This window comes from Pristis pectinata, chromosome 11 (assembly GCF_009764475.1).
Source record: "Pristis pectinata isolate sPriPec2 chromosome 11, sPriPec2.1.pri, whole genome shotgun sequence".
Classification (NCBI taxonomy): Eukaryota; Metazoa; Chordata; class Chondrichthyes; order Rhinopristiformes; family Pristidae; genus Pristis; species Pristis pectinata.
This window is the reverse complement of record NC_067415.1, coordinates 38,215,363-38,235,538: the sequence shown is the minus strand read 5'-3', so window position 1 is coordinate 38,235,538 and position 20,176 is coordinate 38,215,363. Positions and strand designations below refer to the sequence as shown.

Below are 20,176 nucleotides of genomic sequence, written 5' to 3'. Positions count from 1 at the left end.
AATGGTCAGCATGACTTTTACTTTATTTTAACAGCACAGGCCCTTCCGGCCCAATGAGCCTGCGCCGCCCAATTACACCCATGTTAACCTGTACATCTTTGGAATGTGGGAGGAAACGGGAGCACCCGGAGGAAACCCGTGCGGTCATGGGGAGAATGTACAAACTCCTTATAGACAGCGGCGGGAATTGAACCTCGATCTCTGGTGCTGTAATAGCATTATGCAAACCACTATGCTACCTGCTTGACCAATTTGGTTGAATATTTTGAAGCGGATACAAAATGTATTGATGAAGGCAGTGCAGTTGATGTCACCTACATGGGTTTCAGTCTGGATTTGACAAGATACTAGAAGGAAGGCTGATCCAAAAGGTTAGAACCCAAGGGACCCAATCCAAGACGGCAAATTGGATCCAAAATTAGCTTGGTAATTGGAGGCAGAGGGTTGTGATGGAGGGTTGTTTTGTGATTGGAAGCCTGTGAACAAGGGTGTAACACAGGGATCAGTGCCGGGACCCTTATTGTTAATTATATACATTAATGATTTAGATATGAATATAGTAGATATTATCAAGTTTACAGATAATATGAAAACTGGAGGTGAGGTTGATACTGAGGAAGATAGATGTAAGCAAGAGATGATATTGGTTACTTGGTATGACGGGCTGAGCAAAGGTAGATGGCATTTTCATAGAACTTAGTACAGCACAGGAACAGGCCTTTCGGCCCATGATGTCCATGCTGAGCATGATGCCACATTAAACTAATCCATTCTGCCTGCACATGATCCACATCCCTCCATTCCCTGCATATTCATGTGCCTATCTAAAAGCTTCTTGAACACCACTATCGTATCTGCTTCCACCACCACCTCTGGCAGCCCATTCGAGACACCGACCACTTGCCCTGCTCACCCCTTTTAAACTTTGACAGGCACACCACCTGAGCTCCATCATGGTAAGAGATTACCTGGAGGACAGAGGAAATAATTCCAGGATGCTTTCAAAGACTCAAAGTATTTTCTGTCAAGACCATCTACAGCCGAAACCCTCGCCCTGCTTAGAGCAAAGATGAAAGAAAGCTTATCAAGGACAGACAGAAAGGCAGACAGTGCATATTTGAAGCAGTGATGTATCCAGTCCAGCCTTGCCACCATCCCAAAATGACAAGCAGTTGAAAATAGCATATTTCTTCTGTAGACAGTCTCCCTACTGATGTTCTAAAACTTGGCAGAGAAAAACTGCAGTCAGAAATTCTTAGCCTCATTGCCAAAATTGGGGAAGAGGGGGACAAATCAAGGAAATTCAAATGTCTTAATTGTGACCACCTTCGAAAAAGATGACATCCAAAAGTAGCAACTACTGAAGGATCTCCTTTCTGTGCTATGAGAAAGTCGGCAGAATCTTCCTCAACCATTCCCGCCCATATCACAGTATAGATTTTATTCATCTGGAGGCACAATGGATATGATTTCTACAGTGCAACAAGTCCAAGAGAATACAGGGAGCAGCATCAACCACTATATATCTGCTACCTCATAGCATGCAAGCTGTGATCTTATATAAAGGGTGCACAATAGACCCAAACTCAGTTCAAATGTGTGTCAAGTAAAGTTGTGTTATCTCCATAACTTATCTCAATTACCCCTCGCTGCAATGTGACACCTCCATCTCCAACAAGATTCAGACAGGAGTGAAGCTCATTTCAGGATAAACAAAAAGCTGTTCCACTCAAGAAATCAAGCATTCTAGTATCAGTCATTGAGCTGCAGTGCACTGATGATGCATATGTAGGCACATATATTCCGAGTGGTCATTGATTTACGAGAGAAAATGGGCCTTGCAATGAATGTTTGAAAAACAAAGGCCCTCTCTGTACAATGCTACCTCCCAACAATAATGGTCAGCAGTGGGGTACTAGAAGACATGAGCTGTCTCTCACATCTTTGGTGCCACCACTTAGTGAAGGTGGTACATCGATGATGAAATCCACCATCAGAGAGCAACACAGCAAATGAGTTTTTGAAGGTCAAGAACTTAAACCAGGCTCAAAGCTGACGGCCAACTAAGCAGCCATAATCCCTGTCCTTCTTTAGGCTTCTTAGACATGGACTACCTATAGCAGCCACCTCAAAGCACTAAGGGGTCTTATCAATGCTGTATCTTAAAAATCCTTTAAGTCCATTGACAGGATAATTGAACCAACATCAGTGCCCTTACAGCCTCGCTGCTGGGAATGTTGGCCTATCCTGACACAGGCCAACATTCCCAGCATTGAGGCTCTAATTACATTCAGTTGGCTCCAATGGCAGGTTGCATCATTCACATGACCGGGATCAAACTCCTGCCCAGGATCAATGTCACACTAGGGTTGTTTACTAGTGCTGTTGGGTAGGGTTTAAAGTCAAATGGCAGGAGGATAGAAACCCAAGCAGGAAAGAAATGAGGACAGAAATGAAAGAGAGCATAGTGGAATGCAAAAACAGAAGACTTCAAGATAAAGGGCAAGACCACAGTCCAAAGAAAAAGTAAGTTGATTAAAAATGGCAAAAAGGCTTTGAATCTTAATGCACAAAATATTTGTAATGAGGTAGAAGAACTAAAAGTACAAATAGGGGCAAATGGGTACAATCTGATGACCATTATGGCTGGGTCAGGGATCAAAGCTGGGTACTTAAAATTCAGGGATCAAAACAAAAAATGCTGAGCAGGTTGGGCAGCATCTGTGGGAGGAAAAGACACTTGACATTTCAGGTCCAGGACCCTTCCTTAGAACTGGGAAAGAAAACAGTCTTAGAGCAATTGATATCTTTGGTAGGGTGTGACTGGATGACTTAATGTGGCAGCTAAGATGAGAAGGCTTTTTTGTCTGTGCAATTTATTGCTAATGAGAAAGTGTGAGACATGTATCACAGGTGAGACTATACAAAAATAAGGAAAAAAAAATGAGCCTGAATAATGACAGGCAGAAAAGGTAAGTTCAGAAAATGAATGACCTGGTGCTGGAGAATTACAAATCAGGGACTAAAAGCTGCTTTTTGGTTTGTTTTTCATTTCATATCCAGGTATTTGCTTTTTATGAAGGAAAAGCAGTATTAAGAGATGAAATAAGTACAGTTATGAGATATGATTTAAGATGAGTCTATTTGAGTTTAGGTGAAAGAAAGGGTAAGTCAATGAAAGGACTGTAGGGGTGGTGTATAGACCCCCAACCAGGAACCACACCATGGGAAAGGTATAATTCGACAAATAACTGGTATGTGAAAAAAAATGCAATAATTACAGGAGATTTTAAATTTGTAGATTAAGATAATCAAGTTGGAAAGAGTAGCTGCAAGAATAAATTCATAGAGCTATATACTGCGGAACCAGCCAGGGAACTGGCTATCTGGATCTGGAAACAGGTAAAGTGGCAGAATTAATAAATGGCCTCAGAGTAAAAGATCTCTGAGTAAGAGATCCCCAACTTAAATAAAGGGAGTTACAATGGAATTAAGATAGAGTTGATTAAAATGGCCTGGGCAGATTAATAAGAAAGACCATAGCAGCAGCAGACATTTAAGGAGGTAACTCATGATACTCCGCAAGATAGCACCTCAGTAAGGAGGAAAGATTCTCAGAAGGATGAACCAACTATGGCTATTCATGAAAGTTAAAGAGGGTATTAAAGAGGGTATAAAACATATTAGGAGGTAAATGTTAGCGGCAGATCTGAAGATTGGTGTAAATTTAGAATCTAGCAAAGAAGGGCAAAAAAGATAAAGAGATAATAAGCCATATTGATAAACTAATGAGAAATATAAAAGCAAATATGAGTTTAAGTATATAACAAGGAAGAGGTCCAAGTGAACAAAGACCCTCAGGAAAATGAGTCTGATGATATGGTTATGAGGATCAAGAAAATGGCAGAGAAGTTGAGCAGATTCTTTGAGTCGCTCTTTGCTGTGGAAGGTACTATAAAACATCCATATATAGTGAATAATGAGCAGAGGAAATAAACACCATCACTACAGAATTGACATTTAGGCAAACCAGTAGTGCTAAAGGCTGGTAAATCCTCTCACAAGGAAGACCTGCACCTGGGATCCTAAAAGAGGTGGCTACTGGGATGGTATAGACATCAGTTATAATCCTGCAAAATCCTTAGATTCTGGAGAAATGCCTGAGGCTTGGAAATTGCCAACATGATCAAAAAAGGAGGGAGGCAATAAGTGGTTAACTATGTGCCACTTATCCAAATGTGTTTTGCTGGAAAATTTTTATAATCAATTCTTTAGGATGTTGACCCTATTACCTCTATATTATATCAACTAATGTCAAAAAAAGACTCCAAACCAAGGTTTAGTAAAACTTAATCTTTATTAGCACTTGAATTACCTAAGCAATACATGCATAACAGTGACTTCTAATAATGTCACATTTGATTTACTGTTCCAACTTATCACTTCTGACCAAATCACAAGACTCATGGTTTGTCACAAATACGGGAGTGGTAACCTTCTCTAAGTTTCAAACTCCGGGCCCCCTTTTTGTGAAGGTTGTTTCTGGGTTATCGCTGCCAATGTCCTTGATGGCCCCTCTTTTATATATCTTTTTCTGACCTTCTAGGAGATTCATTGATGTACCCCTGCCCAGGACCCTCATGACTCTGAGGTCATTCATCCAAAGGTTGGGTAAACAGAATATATCTGTTTTATGTTTCCTTTTCCATCCTTAATGTTAGCAACCTGGGCTGCCATTGAACTTGAGTGACCTTTACAATTGGCTGCAGCTGCTTGGTTCCCCTTCTTTATATCAGGCAGGAGAGTTCATGTAAGGTTGACATCTTTCCCATTATGGTTGAAGAGGTTTAGCTGTTAGCCAGAATGTTTAGCTGTTAGGCTACAATGATCTATTGAGCGTTTTTTGAATTGGATCCCAATGGCTCTTGGCCATATTTTATCTCAGACAAAATGGACTTGCAAACCTGTGCCATGTTGCAATTCATTTCTACAGAGCATAGCCGTATAAAACAGTGTTTAATTCATTTATGCCACTCTTATGCAAGGCATTGACATTCACGTTACCCATGCATGTTGCAGACTGCTTGCTGTCTTTACAATATATCAGTCATTCTGTTACTGACCTTCTTTAACACTCATTCGTGTTTCTACATGTAGAGTTCCAAGTTTGGCTTTCTCTCTATTCCCGCTTTCTAACATTTAAACGTTATCAATGTATGCATGCAATATATCAAAATTAGAACCATTACAATGATAACAATGTGAGAGGCAGTCCTTACCCATGGATGAATCTGTACATTTGTGCCCCAGTTCCAGATGTCAGCCCACCAACTGATTTACTTGATTTCTTTAATATCCTGTCCAATCTTTACAAACTGCTGAATGACCCTGAAGAATATAAGGTAGGCTTTAATAAACTGTTCCTTAATCCATTGTATATCCTCGGGCAGGAGCTTAACTTTGGTGATATACTTTTGAAAGTATTTACCCAAGTCCTTATTTATTCCCTCAGCAACCTTCATAGTAATATCGTCACATTTATGGTTCTCAACTAATTTGATTTTACCTATTCTGGCTGGTATTTGGCGGTTAACACAAAAGGTAGTATTGGCAATAGGACGTATTTCTTTAATGTGGTAGGTGATACAGTATTCTCCTTTCCCTTTATACAGGACCTTGATGAGGTTGACCCTGTAGGTCCTAGCTTCAATTTAGACTCTATTTGCCTTAAATCCACACAGAGCTTGCTCAATGACGTTTATGGGGTATGGACTGACAATAATCCTCTCTGTATGTTGGCATTTAGTCAGAGCTGTACCTTCCAGTTCTTCTCCTTTTTCTATGGTGTAAGGTAGAACATCTTCATGTCCCAGCCATATCGCTTCTCTAATAATGCCCATATTTTCTACCTGGAAGACTTTCAGCCCAGTTTTATCCTGAGGGATTATTGGAAGTCCTAGTATCATTCCCAAACCTTTACTAATAGGTCACTTGGTCAGCAACATATAACCTCGCAATTGGGATTCTCACTTTCCGCTGCTCACTTCAGATTTTGTTGCCTTGCTCACTGGATTTTATCTTTGTCAATGCATCTACCACATAGTGTGTCTATGTCAAGATATACAAGGATTATCCCACCTTCGATGCACGACGCCTTAGTTTGGTTATATACCAATCCTAGTTGAACTGATCCAACACCAATCAGTATCTCGTGTGTTATAATCACAACCAATGACTTCACTTCACAGTCATTTACCTGTAGAACACAAGTAAGTTCTGCTGTTATTTACAGTTCTTCATTATGGCCAATCAGCCAGTAGTTTAATTCCCCTTAGGCTTCCTTTCCTGCTTGCTTCTTTGAGGTAGGTTTTGTGATTGAGTTACCTGATCATTTTCCATGGCTTGTTCCACCCGGAACATTTGTGATGGTGGTGGATGGATGGGAGTTGGAGACAATGTCCCACATGTATCCACCCATATGTGATGCTGGTGATTATTCTGTTCACTGAATTATTTTAATTGATTGATGTGATTCCATCCCATTTTGCCAGAATCTATCAAAACCTTGAACACTGAAGGGCTTGCTTTATCCACAAGTGAGTGGGGTCCAGAATATTTGGGAGACAGAAAGGTACCCGGCTGGTAAATCCTGAGCATAACTTTCTACCCTCCCTTGTATTTGATGGGCTTTAACTTGCCATTGAAATATGCTATACTACACTTCTTCCTTTGTCCCATCTTAACTGCAGCTGCCATTTACACAGCCTGGATGTTGTCCCAGAGCTGTTGCACAGCCTCCTTATGAATATGAGCCGCAACCCTTGGGCTCTAGAGGTCGTGTCCCAGGAGGTCTTTGATTCCTCTCATAGGCTGTCCTGTCACCAAAACATGAGGGGTGACTCCAGTCGAGTTCCACACCGGATTCCTCACTAGCATAAGGACAAAGAGTAGGATGGTATTCCATGTTTTCATGTGGAATTGTTCTGTTAGACAGTTTTCTGAATCGTGCTTTTTGGGTTCTATTCATTCTTTCAATGACATTGTTTGACTGAAAATGTTACCTTATGTAAAATTTTTGGTTTATTCCCAATAAGGTCATCAAATTCTACGTGGAGACACAAGAGAGACTGTAGACCTGGGCAGTGAAATGAGTGCCTTCATCAGACTCAATACTCCATGGAAGTTCCCATCTTGTAAATACCTGTCATACCAGTATACCTGTCATAATTTTATCTGTGTTATTCCCAGCAGGAAAAGCCTCAACCCATTTACTAAATGTATCAATGATTATGAGGATGTACTTGTAACTCCCTCCCCCCTTCCATGGTGGCAGAAGGCCAACATAATCTATTTATAAGTTTGCCCAGGGTCCATTCACTGGCCTGGAATGTCTACGTTCGCTTCTATTAACATAATGGTCTGGGTTGTTTTCGGCACACACCAAACAATTATCCACATAGTGCTTTATGTCCTTATATTGGGCCACCAACACAAGCTTTTAATTCACTTTGTAGTTGTTTCGACCCCTTGGTGTCCCTGAACATGAAGGCATTAGTATATTATTTGATTGTCACCTTGGGTTTATACCACCCTTAAGTACAAGTGCATCCTCCATTTGTAACTTAGTTTTCTATTTATCTAACGTGACAGGGTATGTTCCATCTCAAATTTGTTTTAGCTCATTGTTTGTTTTTCTAAGCCTGTTTCAGATCTTCAATCTCAGTCTGATTGATGGTGACTGCATCTACCTGTTCACTTATGGAGGGTTGCCATGGTTCCTTTTCTTGGGCACCTAACCTTGCCAGTTCACCTGCACATACATTCCCTACAGGGGTAAAATTACAGTGCGATGTTACTTTAATTATATCTCCTCCTTGGGCTCTTTAGATGATGTCCTTAAGAAGAGGCACATGCTGTAAAGGTTTACTGTCTGTTGATACAAACTCCAACTTTCCCCATAAGATAAGATATCTTTATTAGTCACATGTACATTGAAACACACAGTGAAATGCATCTTTTGCGTAGAGTGTTCTGGGGGCAGCCCACAAGTGTCGCCACACTTCCTGCACTAACATAGCATGCCCACAACTTCCTAACCCGTACGTCTTTGGAATGTGGGAGGAAACCAGAGCACCCAGAAGAAACCCACGCAGACATGGGGAGAACATACAAACTCCTTACAGACAGTGGCCAGAATTGAACCTGGGTTTCTGGTGCTGTAATAGCATTACGCTAACTGCTACACTACCATGGCTAACCATATATGTTACTGCTGCTAACTCAGCATTCTGAGCACTCATTCTCGTCGGCAGTTTCAAAGCGAGCTCCGCTAGTGATGTACCATGGCAGCTATTTACATAAATGCCATATCTTGTTTTCCTGTTTCCATCATGCTGAACTGCTGTTTGGCCCAGCCCATAATTTAAAATGAACACTTACTTGCATTTCACAAGACGAACACTGTGATTACATGACAAAAAACAAAACGTCAAAAACATTGAGCAATGTATTTTAACCTTCTGGAAAAAGAAAACATTCTTGTTAGCAAAAGCAACTTTTAGGATTGTTCCCCAAATGTTCCAATCTCCCAAAATACCAATTTCAAATCTCCAGTTTAAGTATACACTAATCATTAATTTCCCCAAATTCCAAACTCTCTCTGAAATGTGGCATCTCATATCCAGAATAGAAACACTCCCATTTCTAACATCTTAATCTGAATTTCACATGACCCATAAGAAATTCAGGTCTCCCTCTAAAAGCAATTCAAAAGGTAAAGTATTTAAAATACAGATAAGGCAAAACAAAACTTCATGCTTTCACTTTTCTTTGCTTAGAACCTTTGCAAATAACCGAAAACTTAGAATAAACAACTAATTTCCACAGTGAAATGCTCATAACACATAGAGTCATAGAGTCATACAGCAGGGAAATAGGCACTTACGCCCAACTGGTCCATGTCAATTTGCCTGCCTTTGGCCCATATCCTTCTCAACCTTTCCTCTCCCTGTTACCTTGTCCAACTGTCTTTTAAAAGTTGTTATTGCACCTGCCTCAACCACTTCCTCTGGCAGCAGTACATATTTCAAAGAATAAAGGAAATAGAAAGATGGATGGGTGGGGTCCCTATACATTCACACAACTTCCTAAAGCAAGGTGAACCACAAATTTCCACATGTCATGCAGCATTTTAAAGCTCATTGATCATTCACATTTTAAATAGTTCAGTAAATGACTTAATCCACAAGGGTTAAACAGTTAATGAAACAAGAATATAATCATAGAAATGTTAAGGAAACTTCAAGACTTAAAAATGAAAGGAATGCTGGAAATTATTGATTATACACAAGCACACATTCAATGTTTAAAGTGTGACATCCCTACATCAACCAAAACTCAACATTTTCCAAGATTTCTCACATTCCAACCACTGATCTATGATAGGACTCGAATTACAAAACCTGTTTGTCAGAATCAGAATTGGAATCAGATTTATCACAGACTTATATGATGTGAAATTTATTGTTTTGCAGCAGCAGTACGGTGCAAAGACATATAATTACCATAAATTACAAAAATAAATAAATAGAGCAAAAAAAGGAAGTAGTGTTCATGGGTTCATGAACTGTTCAGAAATCTGATGGTGGAGGGGAAGAAGCTGCTTCTGAATCATTGAGTGTGGGGCTTCAGGCTCCTGTACCTCCTCCCGGATGGTAGTAATGAGAAGAGGGCATGTCCTGGATGGTGAGGGTCCTTAGTGATGGATGCCACCTTCTTGAGATACTGCCTCTTGAATATGTCCTCAGTGGTGGGGAGGGTTGTGCCCACAATGGCGCTGGCTGAGTCCATAACCCTCTGCAACCTCTTGCGAACCTGCACATTGGAGCCTCCATACCAGGCAGTGATGCAACCAATCAGAATGCTCTCCACTGTACAACTATAGAAATTTGCAGAAGTCTTTGGTGACATATCAAATCTCCTCAAACTCCTAATGAAGTAGAGCCATTAGCGTGCCTTCTTTGTGATTACGTCAATGTGTTGGGCCCAGGATAGGTCCTCCAAGATGTTGACGCCCAGGAACTTGAAGCTGCTCACCCTTTCCACTGCTTACCCCTCAATGAAGACTGATGTGTGTTCTCCTGAATTTCCTGCCCTGAAGTCCACCGTCAATTCTGACCATAAGGACCCACATTACCACAGTTGAAAAAGTGAACTTGGGAACTGTACTGGGGTGTTTTGCCTCACCCCTCACTGCTGTTTTCCTGACAGGGTGAAGGTATAATCCTGTGCTGTGATATTTCCCTTCTGTGATCTCCCTGTTGCCCTCTACCCCAACCTTCATTTCTAAACACGATGCCCTGTGTTTCTCTTCAGAGAGGAAACCTCCCAACTGCCCTTGAAGCCTTCCCCAACTTAGAACCTGACTCCTGCATTTCCTTCTCCCACACTCGGGTCATCTGTGCAATACTGAAACCTCACTGTGCTCTCATCAACAGAGTCAAAATGATCACAAGCCTGTTGGGAATTTTCATTTGAATGTGAGATGAAAGTATGGGTCCAGCACTCTCTAACTCAGATAGGCCTTGTCTACTTAGGTTTGGACCATAAGCTCCTTCAAAAGGAAGCCATAAGCAGTTTGCAAAAGATGTAGGGTATTCTCCTTTTCTCTGTCCACACATCAAAACATCCACTGAATCCTCTTTATCACCCCTGATCACCGTCAGTTTGGCCTTCTTCATGCCCTACAGGTCCCTTTCCCTAGTACTCTGATGGTTGGGGAATGCTGAAGGCATCAACACATTGATGCAGATGCATCAGCAGGATTTGTCATTAATCCCACGTAGATCCTCTGCTAGTGACCAGCTTCAAAGAGATCATGGGGCTGGGCAGAGGGTTCAAAAGTTGGGATGCTCTTCACCAATTCAGACAACTGTGCCACCGTAAACAGTGTGCTATAAGTTATTCCCCTTGGCACCACCCCCATCCCCGCCCTGAGGGAATATCAACCAGAATGCATGGAAGAGAACTAATTGATGTATTGTATTTGGATCTCTCGAAGATGGTCAACAAGGTGCTACAAAGTGGGGGTCATAATAAGGACTTGTGATATTGGAGATGACATATCGCCATGGACTGAGGAGTGACTAATTAGCAGGGACATGGGTGTTATTTTCAGGTTGGCAACCTGTAACAAATAAGTTATCACAGATCAGTGTGGTGTGAGTGTGGAACGAGCTGCCAGGGGAAGTGATAGATGCAGGTTCAATTGTAACATTTAAGAGAAGTTTGGAGAGGTACATGGATGGGAGGGTTTGGAGGGATATGGTTCAGGTGCAAGTAGATGGAACTCGGCAGAAGATCAGGTCAACATGGACTAGAAGGGCTGAGGGCCTGTTTCTCTGCTGTAGTGCTCTATGACAGTGCTGGGACTGCAGCTGTTTACAACAGATAATGACTTGGAGGAAGGAAGCTACTGAGTTTGCAAATTTACAAGCACAAAAATAGGTGACCAAGCAAGTTGTGAAGAATTTTTCAAACAGACATTAAATTTTATGTCTTGCACTGTACTGCTGCCGAAATGCAACAAATTTCATGACATATGTCAGTGATAATAAACCTGATTCTAAGATTCTGATTCTAAATGTCCTGGTTTAACTACACATTGCTCTTGGTTGGCTTCTGTTTTTACTTAAGTATATACTGCTGGGTGACCACATTTCTGGCTTGTGAACTGTTCGCATTATGAGCAGCTCTCAGGAACAGAACCCTGTCATAACCTGAGGAGGATCTATATAAGATACTCATATAGCAACTCGTCCCACTTCCCTAGGTGTCTGATGACTGCCTGGAATCCTGCTGACTACGCCAAATTGTTGAACTGAGTGGACAATGCACATAATGGAGTCGATACTTAGCAGTTCAGTCTCAGAATGAAGGCAGTTGATTCACATGTATGTGGGGAAACAACTCAATACTTTTCCACTGAGTTAGAAATACAGTAATTGTGTTGTTTATATAAAAAATGCAGCTACTCAGCCCTGTATGGGTGAACAACTGGCCTTTGATATGATTTAGTACTAACCTCCAAATCTGCTGCTTAATATTAGACCACACAATTGCACAACCAGTACCTTTTCATTGTAGTCAATTGTTTTACAGCTCCTTTATGGGTGGATTCACAAGTGAATGTTTTTGCTCCGGGCTAAGGTTCAAACTGTATACATGATCTTTACCTTTCAATTGAGCATCCCAAATCTCCATGCTCCATTAGCCCCTTCAGTTTCTGTTTAGATGAGATGACTTGTCATCCTTCATTCTCAAGAGCCCACCAAATAAGTACTTCTCACAGAGAACCTGATAGCCCCTAACCAACAAGAAGAGCAGAGGGACCACAGTGTCTACACAAGCAGGACACTTACCATAACGGGCACCTGTGGAGAGACCCTTGACTTCTCCATCAGAAAACACTAGCACAGGTTTCATGAGAATAGTTTGGAGATTCAGGTGCTCTTTGATCAGAAACTACACTGTAACACAAGTGAATAGATGACATTAAGCTGGAAAGAATGCGAAGAAGACTTACTAGAATGTTGCCAGGACTTGAGGGTCTGAGTTATAGGGAGAGGTTGGGCAGGCCAAGACTTTATTCCTTGGAGTGTAGGAGACCGAGGGATGATCTTGTACACTTGTATGAAATCATGAGGGCCATAGATCCGGTGAATGCACGGTCTTTTTCCCAAGGAAAGGGAATCAAAAAATTGAAGGCATAGGTTTAAGGTGAAAAGGGGGAGATTTCAAAGGGACCTGAGGGGCAACTTCTTCATGCAGAGGGTGGTGTGTATATGGAACGAGCTGCCAGAGGAAGTGGTTGAGGCAGGTACAAAACATTTAAAAGACACTTGGACAGGTACATGGATAGGAAAGATTTAGAGGGATATGGGCCAAATGGGACTAGCTTAAATGGGCATCTTGTCTGGCATGGACCAGTTGGGCCAAAGGGCCTATTTCCATGCTGTATTGTTCTTTGACTCCAGTAGGAACAGTTCCACATGCATTAGGAGGCTGAGGTCCAACAGAAGAGCAGTAACCTAGAGAACAGATGGTGGATGGAAAGATTGGAGGAGGTCCAGCAGCTCACTGATATACAAGGCATGTGCAAGCTCTAAATGGCGAAGAGTACACTCTGCTTAAGAGTTCAGTGGGGTTAATTTGTTACTGTTGGGGAAAAGAATAATCCTTAGATTATTGTGGAATAATCATAAAGATCATTGTCAAATTAAAATTTTAATTCTATCCACTATTATTTGAGATAAATATTTATTAAATGATAACAGAACACCAACAATAAAGGTAGATGGGCACAGAGAGAAAGAGAGCACATGCTTGTGCATCAATCCAGTAAATCACAGCACGTTGCTATTCTTTAAGGTGCTTTTGTGCTTCTTCAGGAAATTGAAGAAACCGAAACTGAATAATTAAATAAAACTTGGAATATAATTAATTGACACATTAGCAAAACCTTCACATTCTTCTGCAAGAAGGATTAAAAAAAGGAGTAGAACTTCACATAGCTTATGGACTCTTTGGAAAGAGATGACTATTTTAGAGATTTGCCCCGAAAATTATATCTATAAAATTGGTCTTATGAACTTTGAAAAGGGATGAAATATTTTCCTTATCCTTTGGAGACTGTCACGTTGATTTAATATTTTTCTTCTCCCAAAGCAATATTATGGTTCTTTCTTTCTTGACAAACTCCTGTGTGCAGATGTGGCAGGAGCTAATCCAAAAACTAGCTCAGACTTGCAGTAATTGTGTTAAACTATGCTTATAGTAATGTCTGAATTCATACTGAACCACACTACTCATTTCAATTTAGACTGCATAAAATGAAAGCTATTTCTTAACTGTGGACAAATTAAAGCACCATTTTAGTTGATTTAGAAACAACTTTTGCAAGCTTGAATTTTGAACTTTGAGCACTGGTTAAAGGAAAACATGTTCTTGACTGCAGTAGAAATGTTAATAATTAATTGTTAGTTTAAAGTTTCTTCCAAGACTGGGTATACAGACTTTTAAAAAAATCAAGAGAAAGACGTCATTGGCTCTTTATACAATTTAGAATCCTTAATCCAAATTAGGTGTTAGGAGCTCAAATATTTGCTAGCTTTTAAGAAAGATTTGAGGTTACGATCTCACAAATCAATAATATTGGTATCCTCAGTTAAATAATGACAGGGATCTCAATGTTCCGGGGCACCGATGCTTCCAGAGTGACAGAGGTGGAGGTAAGAGGAGAAGGGGAGTTGCACTATTGATCAGGGAGAACATCACAACAGTACTTAGAGAAGATATTCTGGGGGGAAATGTTCAGCGAGACAATGTGAGTAGAACTTTGAAATAAAAAAGGAGTGATCATATTGATGGGATTATACTACAGGCCCCGCGATAGTCAGCAGGAACTAGGGCGTATACGTGTAGGGGAATCACAGATAGGTGTAGGAATAATAGCATTGTAATAGTTGGTGCTTTTAACTTCCCTAATATTGATTTGGGCTGCCACAGTATTACGGGATTAGATGGGACAGAATTTGTTAAGTGTATCCCAGAAGGTTTTCTGAAGCAATATGGAGACGATCCTTTTAGAGAATGGACTTTGCTCGACTTCCTCTTGGGAAATGAGGCGGGCAAGTGGTTGATGTGTCAGTGGAGGAGCATTTTGGGACCAGTGACCATAATTCTATTAGTTTCAAGATAGTCATGGAAAAACGTGGGAATGGCCCTTGGGTTAATATCTTAAATTGGGGGAAGGCTTACATTGATGGCATCAGACAGGAACTCTCAAAAGCTGATTGGGAGAAACTGTTTTCAGATAAAGAGACGTTTGGCAAGTGGAGGCTTTTAAAAGTGAGGTAAGAAGAGTAAAGGGCTAGCAGGTTCTTGTTGGAGTGAAAGGCAAGGCTGGCAAGATTAGGGAACCTTGGTTAATGAGGGATATTGAGGGTTTGGTTGGACAAGAAAAAGAAGTAGGCATACATCAGGTATAGGTAGTTGGGATCAAGTGAGTCCCTTGAGGAGTATAATAGATGTAGGAGTGCACTTAAGAATGAAATAAGGAGAGTGAAATGAGGCTATTAGATATCTCTGGCAGATAAGGTAAAGGAGAATCCTAAAATATTCTGCAGGTATATTAAGAGTAAAAGAGTAGGTAGGGAGAGAGTAGGTCCCCTTAAGGATCTATGTGTGGAACCATAGGAAATGGGCAAGGTCTCAAATGAATGCTTCTCATCTGTATTTGCCATGGAGAGGGACATGGCAGTTCATGAGTTTAGGGGAAGAAATAGGGATGTTCTAGAGCGTATCAACATTATGAAGGACGTGGTTTTGGATGTCCTGGAACCATAAAGGTGGATAACTCCCCAGGGCCTGACTAGGTATATCCTAGGATGTTGTGAGAAGCAAAGGTGGAGATTGCTGAGGAACTAGAAGGCTGGAGGATAGCTAATGTTGTGCCTTTATTTAAAAAGGGCAGCAGGGACAAACCAGGGAACTAAAGGCTGGTGAGCCTTACATCAGTGGTAGGAAAGTTACTGGAAGGGATTCCAAGAGACAGGATTTATTTCCATTTGGAAAGTCATAAACTGATTAGGAATAGTCAGCATGGGTCTGTGTGCCGGATGTCATGCCCTACAAATTGTATTGAGTTTTCTGAAGAGGCGATTGAGAGGACTGATGAGGGCTGGGTGGTAGACGTTATCTTCATGGACTTTGGCAAGGTCTTTGATGAGGTCCTGCATGGTAGACTAGTCCAGAAGGTGAGACCACGTGGGATCCAGGGTGAGCTAGTCAATTGGATACCAAATTTGCTTGGTGGTAGGAGGCACAGAGTAGTACTGGAGGGTTGTTATTCAGATGACACCAAGATTGGTGGGATAGTAGACAGTGAGGAAAGATTTTTTTAGGGTTACAACAGGATACTAATCAACTGGGAAAGTGGGCAAAGAAATGGCAGATGGAACTTAACTCAAACAGGGATGAAATTATGCATTTTGGGAAGTTATATCAGGGTAGGACATACACAGTGAATTGCAGGGCCTTGGGGACTGTGGTTGAAAAGAGAGACGTAGGGGTACAAATACATTGTTCCCTCAAAGTGGCAACAAAGTTAGGCAGGGTGGTGAAGGCAGTGTATGGCGTGCTTGCCTTCATCAGTCAAAGCATTGCACACAAGAGTTACAGTTGTACAAACGTTGCTTAGGCCGCACTTGCAGTACTGTGTGCAGTTCTGGTCACCGCACTACAGGAAAGATATGACAAAGCTGGAAAGGGTGCAGAAGTGATTCACCAGGGTGTTACCTGAACTGAAGGGCTTGAGTTATAAGGAGTGATTGAATCTGGTCTGTTTTCCTGGAGCAAAAAGGAAGCTGAGAAGCGATATGCAAAATTATGAGGCATATTTGGGGTAGATAGCCGGAGTATGTTTCCCATGGTAGGAATGTCTAAAACTAGAAGGTGTAGGTTTAAAGTGAGATGAAGGAGGTTTAAAGGGGATCTGAGGGGTAAGTTTTTCACACAAAGTGTGAAACCTGGAATGAGCAATCAAAGAAGGTGGTGGAGGCAGGAAAGGTAACATTTAAGATGCTCCTGAACAGGTACTTGGATGAACAAGGCACGGAAGGATATGGAATTTATGCAGGCAAATGGAACTAGTATAGAAAGGCATGATGGTTGGCATAGATGCAGTGGGCCAAAAGGGCCTGTTTCAATGATCTACTACTCCATGACTTTATGATCTCATTTAAAAGAAAATGTACACATACAGAAATGAACACTTCCAACAACACACTCAGAAGGATTAAGAGCTTTCAGCTGTCAGAAATGGCTGTTGCTGAACATAAACAGAAGACATTTTTTTAAAATATTGTTTTACACTAGGAATGCCTTGGCAAACAATCAAACTCTCACACAAATTTAATAACATGGATTTATCTTACTACATCATTAACTTTAGTGCTGGGTGTCATTTTAAGTATGATTGGTGTATCTTGGCTCTCCACATTCTGATAAGGTACTCCCTCCTATGTTATGATTGGCCACAACCTCTATGTACCTAGTTGGAGTCACTTTTATTGCTGCTACCGTTGTTGGCCAAACAACCAACACCAGCATGAGCTTTAAAATCATGCAATTATTAAAGAATGGTTTGCCTCTCATTAGGGTTGCTGATGGCTTCTTCAAGATCCCACTTGTGCAAGTGAGAGAGAGATTCACCTGCACCTCCCTTAATATCATCTACTGCAGTCAGTGCTCCAAGTGTGGCCTCCTCTACATTGGTGACACCAAACACAGACTAGGTGACTGTTTCGCAGAACACCTGTGCCCTGTCTGTAACTGCGACCTGCATCTTCCCATTGCCAGTCACTTCAACTCCCCCTCCCACACTATCACAGATACATCAGTCCTCGGCCTCCTCCACTGCCAGGAGAATTTCAAGCGCAAACTGAAGGAACAGGACCTCATTTTCCATTTTGGAACCTTGCAGCCTTATGGCATGAATATTGAATTCTCCCACTTTATGTAATCCCCACCCCATTCCCCACAAACACCCCCCCCCCACAACATGCTTCTTCCCTTCTTCCCTTTCCTAGCCTTTTTTCCCTTTCTCTCCTTACCTTTGACCAATCCCCCGGTTGATCTGCTCTCCCCTCCTCCCCCGCACCTGCCAATCACTATCTCTTACCTGCATCTACTTATCACCACCTTGTGCCCACCCCACCTCCCCACTTTTGTCCACCTTTCACTGCTCTGCTTTTCCCTCCTATATATTGGGCTTCCCCTTTTCCTATCTTCAGTCCTGAGGAAGGGTCTTGACCCGAAATGTTGACCACCTGTTTTTCTCCAAGGATGCTGCCTGGCCTGCTGAGTTCCTCCAGTATCATCGTGTTTTTCATCTAGATTCCAGCATCTGCAGTCCTTTATTTCTCTTTGAATCAAGCTATCTGTTTTCCTCTGGAAAGTCCTTGGAACTAATGAAAGTCTCTTAACATAAGAACTAGAAGCTGGATTAAGCTATTCACCACTGCCTATGTCTCTGCTTTGTCTATGCCAGTGCATACTAATAAACTCATTGCCAATCTAGCCTTCACTTTTTCATCCTCATTTTGCTCTGCAATCAACTCTACTGCTCTGATGTTATCTGTATCTTACATACTCATCTTTAAAATCTTCCCAAGATCCTCCCAGTCAGCATCTCAATGTCCTTGAAGAGATGCTACAGTCTGTCTAACTAACATGCCACATAGATCTCCCAGTTTTCAGGCAATGATCCTAAGGTCTGTTTTTGTTTATGCACAATATGCCTGGTTTCACTTATTAGTCAGGTGACATTTGAGTCACTGATGTAAGATTGTAGCAATTCTAATTCATTTTACTTTCAAAATCCAGTTTCATTTAACTGAAGAGATTTTTTGTGACCACAACAAACCCCTACAGGTTCAGGTATATTAGTTTTAAGTATAACAATTTTAATAAATTGCACCAAGAACAAAGACACGTTACTTGAAGGCTCAGAGGCTCATCATTTGAGTGACTCTGGCAGGGTCTCTTTTCCTCTTTATGTTCTTTTGACTGCAGAATTTCTTTGAGGTGCATTCTCTCCCTCTCCCTTTCCTGTTTTTTCTCTTTGATCTGACAGTCTGGTAAGCTACATTTTTGATTTTTTTTTTCTTTTATTGTGGAACGTTCACATATCTAGTGGCACACTTTACCAAGAATGTCCTTGCTCCAGTAATAAAGCCTTTAATTCCTTCCTTGTTTTGAGAACCATTCCTCAATAGTACATTACCTGCAGATTTCATTAAGATCCATGAGCAGCTTATTCTGATCTTTGTTGTTTAAAACTTGTAAACATATTCCTGCTTCAGCCTTCCTCGACAGTTAGCATTGTTTTTGACTTGATTAATCATCATGCTCTGCTTTTTGACCTTACTCCAATAGCACCTAGTTACAACACGTTATTGCTGTTTTATAATACTGAATAGATATTGTGGTTGTATACTTAGTTAATGCATGCTGTAGTTCTCTTCTCAATATATTGGGAGATCGCCCTATGACAATATTGATTAAGACAATATGATAGATCTGAAACAGAAAGAATGCTGGAAGCCCTCAGTAGCCCTCAGAGGCAGCACCAGTTGGGAGAGAGAAAGCTGATGTTTCAGGTCAAAGACTCTTCATCAGAACTGATAAAGTGGGAAAACAGGTCTGGTAAGTTGCAGAGAGGGGCAGAGCAAGAGAAAACAGAATGCATGTCTGTTACAGGATGCAGATCAAAGTTGTCAAGGTAAGGATTACTTTAAATGTTGATAGCTAGAGACAGAAAAGGAAGAAGAAACCAATTAAACCATTAAGGTACAGCAACATCCATGGAGAGAGAAAAAAAGACTGAGCAGTTACCTGAAATTGTTGAATTTAATATTAAGTCTCAAGGGCTTCAAATTACCCAGAAGGAAGATAAAGTGCTCTTCCTCAAGCTTACGTTTGGCATCATTTGAGCAATGTTGGAGGTCAAGTTGCAAGAGGCTAGAAATGGCCAGAAAATAATTAAAGTGATAGGTGACAGGGAACTCTGGATCACCATTGCTGCATGAACGGAGGTTTTCTGCTAATATGTCACGCAATCTGCATTTGGGCTCTCCGATGTACAAAAGACCACACCAAATACAATCCACCAAACTGGAAGATGTGCAAGTAAGTTGCTGTTTCACTTGGAAGCATAGTTAGGGTGCCCAGATGGTCGGAAGGGAAGAGGTAAAAGGCAGGTGTTGCATCTCCTGTGGTTGCATGGTAAAGTTCCATAAGAAGGGAAATGATTTAGTGGAGATGGAAGAATGGACCAGAGAGTCAGAGAAAATAGTCCCCTTAAAGTGTCAAAGGTGAAGGAGAAGATGTCTGATAGTGGAATCCCATTCATGTGGGGGGACAGGGGGTGGATATTATGGTGGATGATCCATTGAGTATGAAAGCTGGGGGAGGGGTGGTGGAATGTATGGACAAAGGAAACACCATCCATAGTTTGGCTGGGAGAAGGTGTGAGAGCAGGGATGGGAGAATTCAGAGGAGACACAGATGAAAGCCCGGTCAAGGGAAAGCCATGGTTAAGGCAAAAAGAAGACAT

General features: G+C 41.3%; 1 long non-coding RNA gene across 1 annotated transcript; it reads left to right on the top strand.

Annotated features, from left to right (window-relative positions):
* The first annotated feature begins 2,394 nt into the window (after positions 1 to 2,394).
* Positions 2,395 to 17,562, top strand: LOC127576234 (uncharacterized). Its single transcript, XR_007957193.1, has 3 exons — positions 2,395 to 2,526; positions 4,607 to 4,666; positions 7,095 to 17,562. It is a non-coding gene; the product is annotated as an uncharacterized LOC127576234 (long non-coding RNA).
* Positions 17,563 to 20,176: the final 2,614 nt, after the last annotated feature.